Source organism: Balaenoptera acutorostrata, chromosome 1 (assembly GCF_949987535.1).
Source record: "Balaenoptera acutorostrata chromosome 1, mBalAcu1.1, whole genome shotgun sequence".
In the NCBI taxonomy this organism is placed as follows: Eukaryota; Metazoa; Chordata; class Mammalia; order Artiodactyla; family Balaenopteridae; genus Balaenoptera; species Balaenoptera acutorostrata.
The window spans coordinates 102,616,418-102,632,826 of record NC_080064.1 but is presented as its reverse complement, the minus strand read 5'-3'; the positions used below and the strand labels follow the sequence as shown (position 1 = coordinate 102,632,826).

General features: G+C 48.4%; 1 protein-coding gene across 2 annotated transcripts in view; it reads left to right on the top strand.

The window, feature by feature from the left end:
- The first annotated feature begins 255 nt into the window (after positions 1-255).
- Positions 256-16,409, top strand: part of NGF (nerve growth factor) — a 50,525-nt gene continuing 34,371 nt past the window's right edge. The window contains exon 1 of one of the 2 annotated variants that reach the window (XM_057550910.1): positions 256-330. The gene's annotated coding sequence lies outside the window, so the exon portion shown is untranslated. Of the gene's footprint in view, positions 331-485; positions 508-16,409 lie in introns of those variants that run through there. The other variant, XM_007169341.2, reaches the window with a different exon arrangement.

The following is a 16,409-nucleotide window of genomic DNA, read 5'->3' as shown; positions in this document are numbered from 1 at the left end:
CCTGGCCAGCCGGGCTTTGAGCGCAGCCCCTCCAACCCCCGTGCGTTTCCTTTTGACCTCTGGAGGTTTGAACCCCTTCTTGGCTGGGTCGAGCCGGCCCTCCCGGGAAAGATCGATCTCTCGTCCCCAGGATCCCCTACTGGCGGGCACCTCCGCCTGGCCAGAGCAGGTGCGGGGCTGGGGCCGGGGAGGGTTGGAGTGGGAGAAAGGATTTGGAGTGGGTGACTCAGGAGTCCGGGAGGAGGGGCTAAGAATTCAAGAAGCCTGTGTTAGAGCAGCTCGGCGCTCCGGCACAGCAGAGAGCGCTGGGAGCCGGAGGGGAGCGCAGCGGTGAGTCAGGCTGCCCCGAGCCCAGCCCGAGAGGGGCGCAGCGCGGGCACGGGCGCGGGCCGGCGTGGCTGGGCGCCTGGGGAGAGGATGCATGGATCCCGCTCTGGCGAGATCTCCGGGCACCCCCCGAGGCTTCCGCGGGCTGAAGTGCGGCCATGAGAGGAGCGTCCCCAGTGGGTGCGGGAGCGCGGGAGCGCGGGAGCCTCGGCGGGCGGGCGAGTCGTGGGGAGCAGCGCTCTCTCAGGTCGTGGAGTTCCCGATCTCCCGATGGCCCGAAGTCCGGGAGGCAACCCTGGCGCCTGCAGTTGCGCGCCGCGGTACCAGGGACTTGCTAGACGGGGACAGCGCGCAAGTGAGGGAGAGCGAAGGAGCGTGGCGAGAGGGATGCGAGGGCTGAGAGCGCGCTGGGGCCGCAGGAGTGGTGGGCTGCGCCGCGGAGGGCTAGTGCACGGCGCGCGCGGGCTGGGGGGTGCGCCGAGTCCCGCGCGAGCGCTACGCTGTCCCCAGGTAAGGGGACGAGGGGGGCAGGGGGCTCTGGACCTGCTGCAGGGAATGGAGCAAGGGTCTCTGGGCTCCTCCGCGGGTCGCTGGAGGGCTGGGAGTCTCGAGTGAGGGCCCCAGGGGTTGATAGGGGAAGCCTGCTCGCCAAGGGACCTCCATGGAAGGTCCTGCTACGTGGGTCTCACGCCTCACCTCCAGCTGTCTGCCGCCAGGTGTGGGAGAAGCTGGCATGGAGGGGTGGGGCGGGCAGCGCCTTGGGTCCAAGCGGCAAAGACCCAGGGGAGGGAGAGGACTTGGGGTCAAGGAGCGGCATCTTTGAGCCATCGGAAACAAGCAGCTTCATTCTGATTTCAACTCTCCTTTCTCTTTCCAAAAAATAAGACAAAAACCCAAAAACCTCTGAGATTCTCATGGAAGGTGTATTCTGCTTGAACTTTCTCTTCTCTTGTGACTTGAGAGATTAAAAAAAGAGCCTGCTTGCTAGGCTGGTTTTTCCAAGTTGTTCCAGGTTGGAAGTTGTAACAGTTTGTAGGATAATTTATGGGTGTTTCATGCATTAAAGTGTATTACTGCAAAGCCTTTGGGTGCTATGGGTATTAAGGAAAACTCAGTGCACGTTCCCAGCTAGAAACCAAAATAGGGCTCTCCTGAGTATCTCTGCCCCCTCTGTCTTCTGAGGCCAGTGGAAGTCCTGGAGAAAAGGCACTTGATTAATTGTCCTGGAGAAAGGGCACTTGATTAATTGTCTTGGGCTCCATCCTCTGGGCGCACCCATTGCCAGCCAGCCCCCTCCTCCCCCAACACATGCACGGCCAGCTGCATTCTTAAATTCAGAAATGGAAGTGGAGGGCCCACCAGTATCTCCTCTCCAGGGCCTTCAAACTCTTGAAGCTGTCAGTTAAGTCTGCTGGAGGGGACTATTTCTCCCTCTCAGACCATACAGAAAGGCAGCAGCGGTTGGGCCCTGCCAGCTCTTCTTGTGCAGTGTTTACAATTTCCTACTGAATGTCTGAAACTTTCCCCTTCTGAAGAGCTACTTAAGAAAGACTACATTAGATATGGAAGGGTCTCTTCTGTGGAAGAAGTTGTATGTCGGCCTGGGCAACCCAAATGTCAATCCACTATGGGCCATGTTCCCAGAGGTTCAGAGGCAACTGAGGACTGGGGGTGCGGGGTGAGTGAGAGTGGTCTGGGGGCTGAGACTGGCCCTGCTGGTGTTGACTCACAGAGGAAATGAACTCTCCTCATACTTGGGTCGTTGAAGGGGTTTGGGGTTAACATCACATGCTGTCAACTCCTCCCCCATACGCTTTTCCCAGTGTTTTTGCGCAGGTGGGAAAAAGGGCAGTCTTGAAGGGGAAAATGTTAGGAGGCACCACGAATGGGAAACCAAGGTCTCTGGGGCCCAGGGAGACATGTTTTGACACAACTGTAGGAGTGCCTCAGAGGATTTTACAGCCAGCTGCTGGTACCATGCCATCCCTGGACAGTCATCTTACCCCCAAAGCAGCCCAGACCCACTAGAGAACTGGAAAATTGGGTCTACTCAGGGCAGCCTGGTGACTCTTTCCATACCCTTAACCTTTGTCAAGGAGTGAGGTTCCCACCTTCTCCTATCACCCACCACACGTCTCCCCCACCCGGAGGGCCAGAGGGAGCAAGGGATGAAGCTTCACACTCCCCTCTTCCATGGAGAAATCTGCGCGGTGGCCAGGAAGGGGGCCCCAGCTGCCGACATCAGCAGGGAGGGTAGGGCATGGCAGGGCAAGGCTGGAGCCCGAGGGAAGTTTCTCATCATTACTGAGATTAAACTGATGAGAAAATCGCACACTTTACTTTTAAATGAGTGCTGAACACGACTGCTTCACATTCGTGGAGTGCCTTATTTCAGTGGCAACTGCATTGGAGCCGCAGGAAAACTACTCTCTGCTCTCAGCAGGCAGTGGAAAGCTTGCTGAGGACTCATATATAGTCTCTATATCTCTGAGCAAATAACCCATGTCCTCAGAAGGCTTCTCTTTCTTTGACTGGCACCTCTGATCTTGCAAACCATCAGCTAAACTGGCAGCTCCCAGGCTGAGCCAGTCCGGAGAAATCAACTCTGTGATGGACCAGTTTCACAGAACAGCATATGGTAGTCTCTAGTAAGAAAATGGAGATGAAAGACCCTTCCCCAACCCTTTACTAGGGATCTTGCTTCCTGGCAGTGGGGAGACCGTTAACATCCTAACTCCAAATAGCAGTAAAATCGGGGTGGCCCTGAGGCAGAAATGCAGCTGGAGAAGCTGAGGCTTTGAGGTCATTGACCTTTTGGTTGGTTGTGCACAAGGATGGAATTGTCACCATTTAAGCTGAGATGACAGACCTTGAGCCACAAAATTTGGCCAAGACGAGAATAATGAAAACATACAATAAAAAAGCGTTGTAGAGTTTTTCATTACTCTTCTATGGGTTACTTTCCATGTTTTGGAGGAGTTTCTATAGGTTTTGGAGGAGTTTCTATAGGTTATTGGCCTCAATAGGAATCACACTGAAATGATCTCTTGATATTTTTCTCCTGTATTTTGGGGAAACTTCCTGTGGTAGTTTCCTGAATTGTAAGACAGGAGGGAAGTAGCTTTGTGACCTTGAGCAAGTCACTGAACTTCCCAGCCTTCACTCTCCCAATCTACAGGACAAGGGTAGTGGGTTCACAGTGTTTCTCAATGGGGCTATTGGCATTTGGGGATGATTCTTGGTTGAGGATGACCTATTTAGGTAATGCAGGAAGTTTAGTATCCCTACCTCACCTACTAAAATGACAGAAATGGTGGCAACCCCAAATCCCCTCCCCCCATATATGGCTAAATGCTTATTAAAAGGATAATACTGCTCCTGGTTGAGAACTCCCTTGGCAATTACCAATAAGGGCTTTTCTTTCAGGCCCTATGTTCGGGTCATCTATTATTTCATAATTGAATTGGGGCTTCAGAGGTCCAGCCCTGGGCTCTGTCCTCCAGGAACCAGCATATCAGGCTCCAGGAAGCCACTGGCAGGGCTGTGGTCCCGCTGGGCATCATCCTTTGCTTTTGTCAGTAGAGTGTGACAACAAACGACCCACATGAAAAGGAAACCAGAAAGAGTGGGGAGAAGGGATGGGTGGTATTAGAGCATGGCAGCTTCCTTTTCTGCCATATGCTATTAAAAACACAGGCAGACTGCCTGCCCCGGGTGTCCACAGCACTGGGAGGAAATCCTTCTCTCCTTTACTAAATGGATCACACTCTGGCACCAGGAGGTCCCTGCTCTGAATGAGAGAACAAGGAAGCAGAACCTTCCCCAGCCCTGACATCACTTCATACAACATGGGCACATGTTGATAGCAAATTAATACAACAGTGCCCAAGCTGTGAGAATAAATGGGAATCAATAATGTGACATTTGATTGAAAAAGTAGGCTAGCAATGCTACTGCGCTGGAGGGACGGTGCTTGTAGCACTGGGTTTATTCTCACTTATCCTTTCCTCTGGCCCAAGGTCTCACTGGAGGACAAAAAATAGGACCATTTTGTTATTCATAGTGCAAACGGCTAAAACGAACAATGACTTTGGAGGATATAATTGCTTGCTACTCACCCCCAAGCAGTAGAAGAGAGAAAACTACCAAAGCAGTAGAACTGGCAGAGTTTGAATTTGATTCCTAATGAGGCCCCCAAAAATGGACACTGGAGACTTAAGGAGATTCCCAAATGAGGTTGAGACCGGTCTGATGATGCAATCTGTCAAGTGGGACTAGCAACAGTGCTTTTTGAATTGCCAGGTTTGGCCAGCCTCTTTCACACACGGAGCGTCTTTTTATTAGTGGTAGTATTAGTCAGTCAGACAGTCAGGGTTTCCCTGAAAATTCCCCACTGGGGTAAGCAGAGGGAGATGTTTTGGCATTGCCCGTGGGGGCCTCTGCAGGTGGAGAGCTCTGCGAGTGGAACGATCTAGCTCTGAAGTCAGTGGGAATGAACGGCCCAAGCTTCCCACAGAAGCTATTCCACATCGAGGGCAGTTACAATCCACTACTACTGGAATCGTCTCCCAATAGCCACAAAGTATTTGTTGTTTGGTACAGATGGGCTGATTTTCCCATTTCCTTTGGCTGTTCCTTCGGTAGCCAGGGTTGGTGGAATATGTCATCTGTCTGCACGCGGCACGCTGTTCCCGAGTGAGCCCAGGGAGGGCCGTTTGCTGGAAGCCATGAGAGCTCAGCCCGGGTTGGGGGAGGGAGGTCCTGTCTCTGCCCCCCATCACTGTGGATCTGATGTGCGGTTAAAGTGACTTGCATTTCTCACTTGTCCGGTCTGGAGAAGTGCCGTCCCATGTTTGGACCTGACCAGGCCTGGCTTGGAGGTCAGCCACCTCATCCTTGTCAATAACCATACGACGAACTCCCACATTGTATGAGAGACGCCAAGAGAGGCAGGCTCCCTTTGGATTGTGATTTCGAAGGAAGGAGCAGTCATGCTGGGCTCTAACGGCCGGAAGGCAGCTGGACTAAGTGAGCAGGGAGGAAGGAGGTGAGCACCAGGAGACCAGAGATGCAGGAGGGCGTCCCTTGTACCCAGTGTTCTTCTTCTGTGAAACAGAGAGAACAGTAGGACCTGCTCTGTTGGGCTGTTGTGCACATCAAGTGGGATGATACTGATGGGACACCAGCACAGGCCTGGCCCACAGCTGAGCAGGCACTCAACAAACACGAGTTCCCTTCCCCCGTGTTCTCCCTCCGTGGTACTGATCTGAGGGAGTCCTCCTTTTGTGCTTTTCACTTCAGATCGGACAACATCATCTTTGCATTTTTTATGCCTCTGTATGTGTAAAGCTTTGCTGCACTAGGAGAAGAAATCTTTCTGGAAGCACTGAAGCTTCTCTAGGAATCTACCCACCTATATTTTGACCTTCAGTCATTAACATTCTCATTTTGATAGAATTTTAACCAAACATTTCACCTTCTGAACTACCTTGGCCTCATGATATCTGAGTAAAAGGAAACTCATGGATATTCTCCTGCAATTTTCTTTCAGAGGCAAACTTCTCCTCAGACTTGTATCTCAGAGATGTTATGTAATGCTCTCTAAATAAGGCATTTCTTGCGAATGGCCATTTGTACTGGCAGCTTTAAGAGTGTTTCAGTTCCTTACCCCGCATAACCAACTCCTCCTCCTCCAACAACTTGTTTCCTTAGGATTTTATGTATCTTATCAAGTTTACAAGAGAAGGAAGAGGAGGAGGTGAATTTTTCTTTGGCAGCCAGGCGGGCATTTGTGCTCTCCCACCCCAAGGGTCAGTGTCTGGGCAGCTGTTGCTGAATAGCGTATAACCTGTGGTTAAAGGGGGAACAGTCCTCACCCCCGGGGAGGCAGGCTCACTGGACATCAGGCCACTGGACTGATTTTCCTTCTCTCAATTAGCATCTTGATTAATATGCTAACCAGGGGCCTGGGCACTGTGGAGAATCATAATAAATATAAATCATGATCCTGCCCAAGGAGCTGGCTCTAGAGTGAACATTTAAATGGCTTCAGAGAGGCTCATCAGATAATGTAAATGAGGTAAGGCCATGAGCCAATGGGGACTGCAGTAAACTAGAGAGGTTATGCCCATCAGAAGGAGACAGGCCGTCTGTTGCTTTGCAGGTTTGTAGGTCCAGTGTGACCAGATCTTCCAACTTTTCCAAAAGAGTCAAAACTTTGAGTTTGAATGTACAGTGTCTTCACTTTTCAGAACACCTGTGCAAACCAAACAAAATCTGTCTGCAGCTTCTTTTGTCTTGTCATCTAGATGAACACACTTGGAGCAATTGAGACCAGTATCAAAATGGAAACTAGTTGAAGAAGTGCGAGCTGTGTGGCTCTCAGAGAGGCCTGAATGGCGCGGTGCTTTCTCGAGAGGCTTCCTGAGGGAGGGGATGTCCTGCAGGCGGGTAGGATTGTATAAAAGCAGCCCTGGCACAAGATAGAACTAGCTTCAGAGGCAAGCTCTGCCTCTCGTTGGCTCTATAACCACATTACTTAATCCCTCTAAGCTTCAGTTTCCTCATCTGTAAAAGGGACTCATAATGCTGATCTCGGGGAACGGTTGCGAGGATGAGAGGAGGGAGGGCTGGAAAGCCCTTACTTAGCCCAGAGCCTGGAACACTGGCAGTGCCCAGCGAGCCTGAGTCCTGTCTTAATGCTGGATGGGTGGGGTTTAGCCAGTCCGGAGGGCATTAAAGGGCCAGAGGCACGAAGAAGGGCCCCTCACTGAGCTTTGTGAACAGTTGCTTTTTGAGGACTTGAGCCTCAACTGCTTTTCCTGCCCCAAGAGAAGGACAGAAGGTGTAGGCTATTCTTCTCCCCTCCTGACCTCTTCCTGCTTCTCCCCACTGCCTGAGACCATGTGCCCGCTTGCTCTGTCAGAATCCCACCCTTTAAAAACCTGACCTGGGCCAACAGCAGAAAAACACAACTCGACTCCATAAGAAGGAAAAGTACTCCGGGAGGCTGTATAGACACGCACGGCAAATATTCAAGGAATTCTTAGGAATAAAAAAAAAAATTCATAAATCTGGATTTTTGCATGAGGCCATCACAGGAACATGTTTTCTCAATTAGCATACACATTGCTTGGAGTGAAGTCACTGAGTCCGCGGCTCCTCAGGGCTGACTTGTGCTGAAGCCACCTGATCTGGACCTCACTTTCCATGATCTAAATCTGATTCAGCCAACCCTGTCCCTGCGCCTAGCTGCCGAAACAAAATCACCCCCAAATCCTAAACCAGGGTGGAGACGTACACACTGTACTGCAAAGCGGTCTAATTTCAGATCCTGGGTGTACTCACCAAAAACTGAGAAAGACAACGTTATTCTTGATGGTGGAGTGATAGAGTCTCAGCAACCCCTTGCATTGTTCTTTTCCTTGGGCATTTATTGTTAGACGGTGACTGCACTGCCCCGTCAGAGCAGATGTGTCCTTTAGGTTCTGAAGGCAGAGAAAATAGTTTCTTTTGCGAAAGCATGCATCAACTGCTTAAAATATTACTAGTCGGTGCCTGAGATCAGCGATTATGTTTTCTGGATGGTTTCCTGGACTGACTCTTTTCCAAGTGAACGGCTTTGTCAGATATTTGTAATTTCTGAAATATTTGATTAATGATGTCCCCTCATCAGAGGGATGGTCCAGGGTGCATAATTAGCAGCCTGCCTCCAAAGCAAAGATGCTCCCCAGCATGCAACAAGATCAAGCAGGAAGCTGAAAAACATTTCAAATGTTACTCTGCCATAGAGTAAAGGAAAGGAAAATGGTTTTCAAACTACAGACCCATTAGGGGGATGCGAAATCAAGTAGTACCACTCTCCCTCTCTTTTTCTTTTAAAGAAAGAAGTAGAGTAAATTTTAAAAAAAATCAATGTGCATTGCATGGAGAAAGGGAAAGTATTCATGAAACTTTTATTTTAGTTGTATATACATTTGCACAATATGTGTGCATACCGGATCATGATGGAAAACGTATTTTTTCACTGTGAGTCATGGTTAAAAAAGTTTAAAAGCTACTGGCACAGACAGCAGCGTTGTACGGAAAAGGGCATCGCTCTGAAGCCAGGCAAACTTGGGGTTAAATCCCAGCTCTGTGATTCCTAGTTGTGTGATCTTGGGTAACTTAATACTCTAAGGATCAGTGTCCTCATCTGTAAGGTCAGACTAATTGCTTCCTCATAGGGCTGTTGTGTAGATTAAGTGACAAAGATGTATAAAGTGCCTGGTACTGTGCCTGGCACCAAGGAGGCCTCAGTAAGCAAGAGCCACTGACGTCATCTGTCTTCTCCTTCCCCCACCCCCTCCTCCGCCTCTTCCTTCTTTATCTTCTTCTTTGAGACTAATCAACCTCATCAGAACCATGACTTCCCTAGATGTTTCTATCCCTGAGGTTGGCTGTTTCTCTGGCCAACCCAGCGAAGAAACAACGGCAATCATATCTCATCTTTGTCCCTACCTTCCTCTACCGTCTTTCTCCTATTTCATGTTTGCATAGCCATCTTTCTGTGATTCTGTTCCCCAGACATGATCATGACAGTAATTGTCCAAGGGGCCCAAGACATCCTCCTCCCTGTCACTAAGAACCATCAGAGGGGTATCCCAGCCTTCCCTGGCCTTGTGACCGGGATGAATGCTTTGGTCCTAATGTGGTGGTATAGTGACTCTGTATGGAGCTTGTGTTCCCACAAATCACATCCTTCCTTCTCAGTATATTTTTGTAAGGGCAACAGGGCTAAGATACCATTAAAATGTTGACATTGTCAAATTCTTAAGTAGTTCCTGCCCAGAGCAGAGAGCCTAACATTTTCTCATGAGCGAGGCTCCAGGCGGCCCCAACGTGGAGGGTTTCAGTTTCGCTCCTGGTATAAACAGCCTAAAGGCTCCTGGCGTGGGTCCTGGAGCTGACAGCTTCAGGTAAACCAAACCCTAATCCTGACTCCGGTCCTCAACCTGGCCCTAATGTGTCACTGACCCCAGACCACCCCTTCCCAGCTGGAAGTGTGGAAGAGTGACCCACACCAGGGGCCACAAAGATGACATGCCCCAGTTTTCCTGAGAACCTGGCTAACGCAGCCCCTGAAGACAGATCAAGGATGACAAACTGCTGCCTCTTTGTTCAGAGGGAAGCTTCACCTTTCTCCCTCCTCTGTTTCCCGTGCTCGCCTGGGGCTCATTCCAACTCTTTTCTTGTAAAATGCCCTCCCCCTGGGCCCCATTTTCACCACTCAGATTCAAAGAGGATTATTAGTGACATCTCCTCAAATGCTGAATTCCTATCCAGACCAAAGGTTTAACGCTCCTTTCTAGGCAGTTAAGACATCTCTATTTGAGGTTGCAGGGCAGGGGGCCTAAGGGGAGAAGGCAGACGTGGTTCTGGTATAATTTTCATCTCTGTAAGAGTCTCCGTGCTTTTCCACCACTCATCCCACTATTCCCTGTAAAACTAATGTCACCAGGCCAGTTGCACATTTTAAATAACATTTATAGCAGAAGAGAGACATTTGTGACATCATACCCAGCTCCTTTCTCCTTAAGCAGGTGGGTTATATTGAGCCAAGCACCGGGAGCTTGACTGGACCATAAGTAAAGCAGCTAAGAGGCTGTTTAAATCCATCACTGTTGCACCTGGGTGTTTTGTTTTGTTTTGTTTTGTTTTTAAGAAAAAGTGAATGCTGACTTAACATTTTCTGTGCCCAAAAGGGGGGGGGGACAAAAAGCATACTTCCACCCTTTCTGAAACTTGCAATGACAAATGGAATCAATTGTCCCAGAACATGACATACTACCAAGAATATTTCTTATGCATGAAACGAATTACCTTTCTTTTCATCTGGGTTCAAGGGTATTGTGTCTGTCCTCTCACAGGGAAAGTGTGAACACTTAGAAATGTTTTCATTTTCTTTTTCAGGAGGTCAGACACCAAAGCCTGACTCCAGATTTCATGCCCATGTGTCAGCATCTCTGTATCTTGGAAATGAAAGAAAATATTTAGGGAGTAGGGCTTTTAAGTATTGTTTTGATTTTTTCTAAAAATGAGTGGGACATGTCAGAAAGTAGAAGGCTTAATAAAGCAACAAATATGTTTCAAAGATTATTTTTAAAGCACCTTTATGATTAAGGAGAAAAAAAGGAATTTTAAGTTGGCACAGTGTACAGAATGTCCTCCTTCTACTCATTTCCACTTCTTAAATGATTATGGACCTATTGCAGAATTCTGACTGGCAACACTTGTGCTTGGGAACATTTCACAAACCTGTCTGAAGCTTATTTCTTTTATGGATTGGGAAAGTTGTTATGTAAGAAAGAAAAATGGTTAAGTCAGATATAGGTTATTTATTTCAACTCAGTAATACTGAGAGCTAGGAGACTGGGGATTTATTTCTGGCTCAGCTTCTTCCTAGCTGTGTAACTTGGGCAAATCACAGAACCCCTCTGAGCCTCTGTTTCTTAATCAGTAAAATGAGAATGATAATACTGCCCCTGCATTACCAGATGGGGCTGCTGCCTTGAATATGGTTGCCAGCTGGGAAGATACCTTGACTGTAGGTAAGACGTGAGAGCCCTGGACAAGCACCGTGAGACTCCCGGCGTCAGTGCTGGCTCTGCCCGTAGTTGGGTGAGGGACCTTGACAGTCACCTACCCTGCATGAGCCATCCCAGCTCCCACCTGCCCGTCTCAAATGCAGCAGCAGAAGTGAAAGCACTTCATGTAAGCCTAGGCAGAAACAAGCCGTTCCTGCCATGGTGGGAATGGAGGCCTGTGCCAGGCATTGTGTGGGCCCCTGCGAGACTGAGGCCAAGGGTACCATGGAAAAAGTGTGAACGTGGAATCAGACTCTCCAGGGCTCCAGGCCCAGGAGCGGGGTTGAAAAACAGATGTGATCGAGGGTGAATTACTGCAGCTCTCTGATTTCCAGTTTCCTCAGCTGTGATATGGAACTAGTAGCACTTACTTCTTAGTGCAAAGATTAAACAAGGTGATCCCTGCCAGGTCCTTGGGTTGTCCAAAACCCAGTTTTATAGTGGTCCTTGGTGTTGATCACAAATGAGCGCCCAAGGGGCTCCCCGCTTAGGCAGTGACCTGGCTGAGGACAGTCCAAGGCGGATGAGGTTGCCAGGCCAAGATGCCTCGGGGATGCGAAGCTCTCCTAATGTCCCCTCTCTCTCACTGGCCCTCTTCTCTGTCTCCTTTGCTGGCTTTTCCTTCTTCTGACCTCTAAATATTGGAGTGCCTGGAGCTCAGTCCAGGGTCCTTTCTTTCCGCCAGGCATTAAAGATGAGCTACAACTTCTGGATGTCTATCTCCAATCTGGACTCTCCCCTGGGCTCCAGGCTCTTCTGTTCTACTGTCATGGCCACTTGGAGATCTAATGGACATCTCAAGTTGAGAATTTTTGACCCCTGAACTACTTTCTCCAAGTCTTATTTTAGTCTTCCCCATTTTAGACAATGACATCATTATGCCCAGTTGCTCAGACCCCAAATCTAGAAATCATCCTTGACTGGACCTTCCTCATCACCTTTTATATTCAATCCACCAGCAAGTCTTGCTGGTTTCCAAATAAGTCTGAACCCAGTCCCTTCTCAGCATCCCACTACTGCCTCTTAGTCCCAACCACTGTCACCTCTCAGCCAGACGACACGGGGACCTCCTCCTGGATTCCCTGCCTCCACTCTTGTTTCCCACAGCCTTTTAACCCAACAGCAGTCACAATGCCCTTTTAAAGATGTAAATCATGTCACGTTATTTCTTAGCTCTCAACCCTCCCATTACACAGAGAATAAAATCCATACCCTTGCCATGGCCTCATTTTAATGGTTCTTAACCCAGTGGACATTTGGCAACATCATACTTTTTTTTTTTTCATCATACGTTTTTGATTGTCACACGTGGAGGGGGCGGGGGGTGGGGTGATACCAGCATCTGGTTGGTGGAGTCCAGGATGCAGCTAAACATCCTGCAGGGCACAGGACAGCCCTCAACAACAAAGAATTATCTGGCTTGAAACATCAGCAGGGTGAGGCGGAGAATGCCTTTATGTGATCTGGACCCTGACCCTCCTTCCCGTGTCCTGTATCACTCCTCCAATCGCCTGCTATGTGGCAGCCTCTCTGACATTCTTGCTATATCTTCAACATATCACTCTTGCTACTATCTTAGGCCTTTGTACTTGCTATTTCCTCTGTTGGGGACACTTCTACCCACAGGTCTTCTTCACATGGTTAGCTTTTGCTCATTGTTTAGGTCTGCTCAGATGTCACCTCTTGAACACCGTAATTTAATGTCTATCCCCACTCGACCAAACCCTGCCATAGTAGGTTCTGTTCCCTTACCCTACTTTCTTTATTTCATAGTACTTAGTTCTATTATTTGTTTTCTTGTTTATTATCCTTCTCCTCCACAGGAATGTAAGAATGGGGACAGGGACTTTTTGTGTGTTCATCAAGGGCTGCATCACATATAGGAGCTCAAGAAGTATTTGTTGAATGAATAAATGGTTGGTAAATATGGCACAGACAGGGATTACTACAGAAGGTTAGGAAAGGAGACCATCAGTGGGATCCAGCCTGTAGGGGAAGGCTTCCTGGAGGAGGTGTGACATGGGCTGCTTTGCAAGTTTGTGCAGCCCTCACCCCTTCAGCTAAGGTGGCCCCAAATGGAGCAGGGCTGTGGCCTCCTCTGAAGCCTGAATGTACCTGGGGGCACCTCTTGTAGATTAGAGCCAGCTGTGGACTTTAATATTCAATAGAGTGGAGAGCAGAGCTGGAGAGCTCAGGGGTCTAAGACGCGTGATTGAAGAGAGGAGCCAGGAAAGAGAGGCGCGTGGGAGAAAAGCAGGAGCAGGAAGGAGAAATCTAGGCTCCAGTTGGTTCAGATCAGGAGCAGAGCTCAGTATGGAGGGAGGGAGGGGTCTGGGACGGAAGAGAAGCCATCTCCAGGGAAAATCTCTGGGTAGCTCATCCTGAAGGGCTGATAGTAGTTCCTGGAGAAGGAACTGGGGGTTCTTCTAAGTTTTCCAGGAGCCAAGTGAGACGACTGTGAGTTGGACTTGGGCCACTAGAAAGGCCAGCAAAGGGTAAAATCAGACCTTTCACATAGCCAGGCAGAGACTGTGTCCTGAATAGACATACTCACCCATATCTAGTTGGTATTACATGAGATAATTATGAAAATGTGGTTCCAGGATAGTCTTGATTTCAAACACTCTGAGCCATTGCCAAACATTGGTCCTGTGCTTCAGCTTAAAAAAGCAATTCCCATAATGCCACATGTGACAATGTGTAGTCCACGTGCAGCACATGCCAGCTGATGAGTGGGTGCCCCCCCCGCCCCAGGTCAGCCCCCCGTGCCCCCTCACAATAGGATGTAAATGTCCAGTTCTTGAGGAGGGTTGGGTTCACATCATGGATTATTTTTCCAAGGTCTCAGGATTCCAGAGTTTGTAGATCATGGAGCCCCCCGTGGGAGGGGAATGCCTCGTCTCAGGGACATAGCTCCACTCATCCCAACATCTGCTCCAAGTGACACGTATGGTCAGGGTCTGTGCCCTCACAGCCACCTCAGAACACTTACTCACAACTCTGGTTCATTTTGCTGCCTGGATACTTCTGAGGATATGACTATAGGGGATTAGCTGACCAACACCCTATTTTATTAGTCTGTTAATGTAGGTTTAAAGTAATACACCTCAGATGTAGACAGCTTGCTCCAACCTACCAAAAATATCATCATGAACATTTACAAGGTCTAAAGAATGATATAATGGTCGTGAAATTCAGATGCGTTACGTTACCCCAATGTCTAATTTAGTCCTGACTCAGTCCATAGAAATATGGATTTCCCCGCAGACATAGTCTCATAGCTGCCTGGGCCCCGTGTGCCTCATAGAGCTAAGGTGATGAATCCGTCTGTCACACATCCTCGAAAGCCATAAGACACTCCTGAGCTAACCATCTCTTTGCTGCTTCCTCAGAGAGCCGCTGACACTCACTTTGACTTTTTGGTCACAAAACCTGTCTGCCACTTGTCACCGGATCCCCCTTCCATCATTACGTCTCCTTGGTATACAGAGATTTGATGCTCTCAAACTTCTACTCCATCAAAGGCTGATCTTTGACCCCTCGTTCATACTAAGAAATACGTGGCTGACAAAGGCTCAGACAGATGCTTATCACAGGGGCAAATGCTCTCAGCAGCCATCAAATTCCCTCGGTCAGAAGGCAGTGAACCACTCAGAGGCAACAGAGCAAGCAAAAGGCTGGCCCAGGTCCTTCCTTCCTACTGACTGTGTGACTTTACATATATTATAAAAACTCCCTTTGATTCTCAGTTTCCTGAACTGTAAAATTGGAATAATAATAATAATAATACCTCCTTTATAAAGCAGTGGTTAAATGAGAGCATATATGTCACCGTACTTGGCACATAAAAAGCTGTAACGGCAGCTATTTGCTATTCGTTATTAAAATCTTGGAAAGTAAAATCTCAGACATCAGTCAATGACTCATGGAAATATTTTGGAGCTTAAGGTCTTTGTGAAGTGAGAGGGAAAGGGAATGGAGTTTAAAACACTGGGAGGAAATCCCTAGCTGAGGAAGGCAGAAGTTCAACGTCACGGTGTCCCTGTGATTACCGTTCCATTGTGGGGTAAGCCTCAGTTAAGCCATCTGTCAAATGGCAGTAATAATAAGGTTGCTATGATGATTAAATATAATAATGCCTATGGATGGTTAACGTAGCACCACGCACGTAAGCCTGGAAAAGTTTAGGGTTCTTTTTTGTCATGGTTGTTATCACAACCTGTCTTCTCCATGCCAGGTCCTCTTGCAACTCTTTACTCAGGTCAAGCTTCCATGTAGAAAGTGCAACCTAGCTTCCTAAGCACTATTCCAGGATTTAGGCTGGAGCACCTCTCCCCCACCTGCAAGGGTCTGTCCATGTCGCAGAGCACTTACAGCCAGCTAAGAATTACTCCCACAGATTTCTGGGATCTACTCCTTGCTGCCTCCATGTGGCTTTGTCATGTGGAAAGGCAATGTCATGCTATGCACAGACAGGGGACAGTTCCTTTCCTTTCTTACAAGGGGTTTGGTGGCGGTCTCACTTGGCTCTCACCTCTCCTTCCTGGGATGGTCACAAAAGCAAGGGAACCATGGCCCTTCAAATGAATTTATGCAGCAATAGGTAAAAGGAAAAGGGGCCCAGAACTTAGCTTTTGCCATTGGTCCTGCCAGAAAGTGCTGGACTGGGACAGAAAAGCAATCCCAGAGAGAAGGGTCCTCTAGCTTCCTTGGACTCAAGGAGAAGTAAATTGTAGGTTGCCTGATTTGTGATCAAAGCTACCAAAATTTATAAAATGTTCTGAGGATGTTTCTGCCCATGTGTTCCTAAGTAAACCTATAAAAATGGAGGAATATTTTGGTTCCAACAAAACTGGTGATTAGGACTAACTCCTACTGCCAAGGTGAGGTCTGTCTTAAAGCTAACTATTCAGCAGGTGTCACTGGCTTCTCACTGCACTGTTCTGGGCTTTAGCAGGATATAAGGACATTTAAGACTTGGACCTGCCCACAAGGGACTTAGGAACTGACTGGCAGTTCTTACTTCATTTAAATTCCAATGAAGCCTTTAGCCTTTTGGGAAAAAGAATCACTGGGATGAATCTAATACCACAGGGCTGGCTGTCAGATGGATTCTTCTATGACCCGGTGGCCTTGGACATGAAAAGGAAATGAAAACATTTCATTATGAGATTTTCTTCCCCCCTTCCTCATGTTTCCGCCGTCTGCCCCGTCTACCCTCCACACCACACATACACATGCACACACGCACACACACGCACACACACGCACAGGCACTTATAACCACACGCACATATACAGACATACACACACCCACACACCCCCCACGAAAAAGTGAAGACATTGCTGAAGCAGCTGCAAGCAGTCAAAAATTGCATTACCTTCCTGACTCAAATATCCATAGAATCTTAGCATTGAAAGAATCATGCGAAATCATTCAGTCTTTATATAGAGATA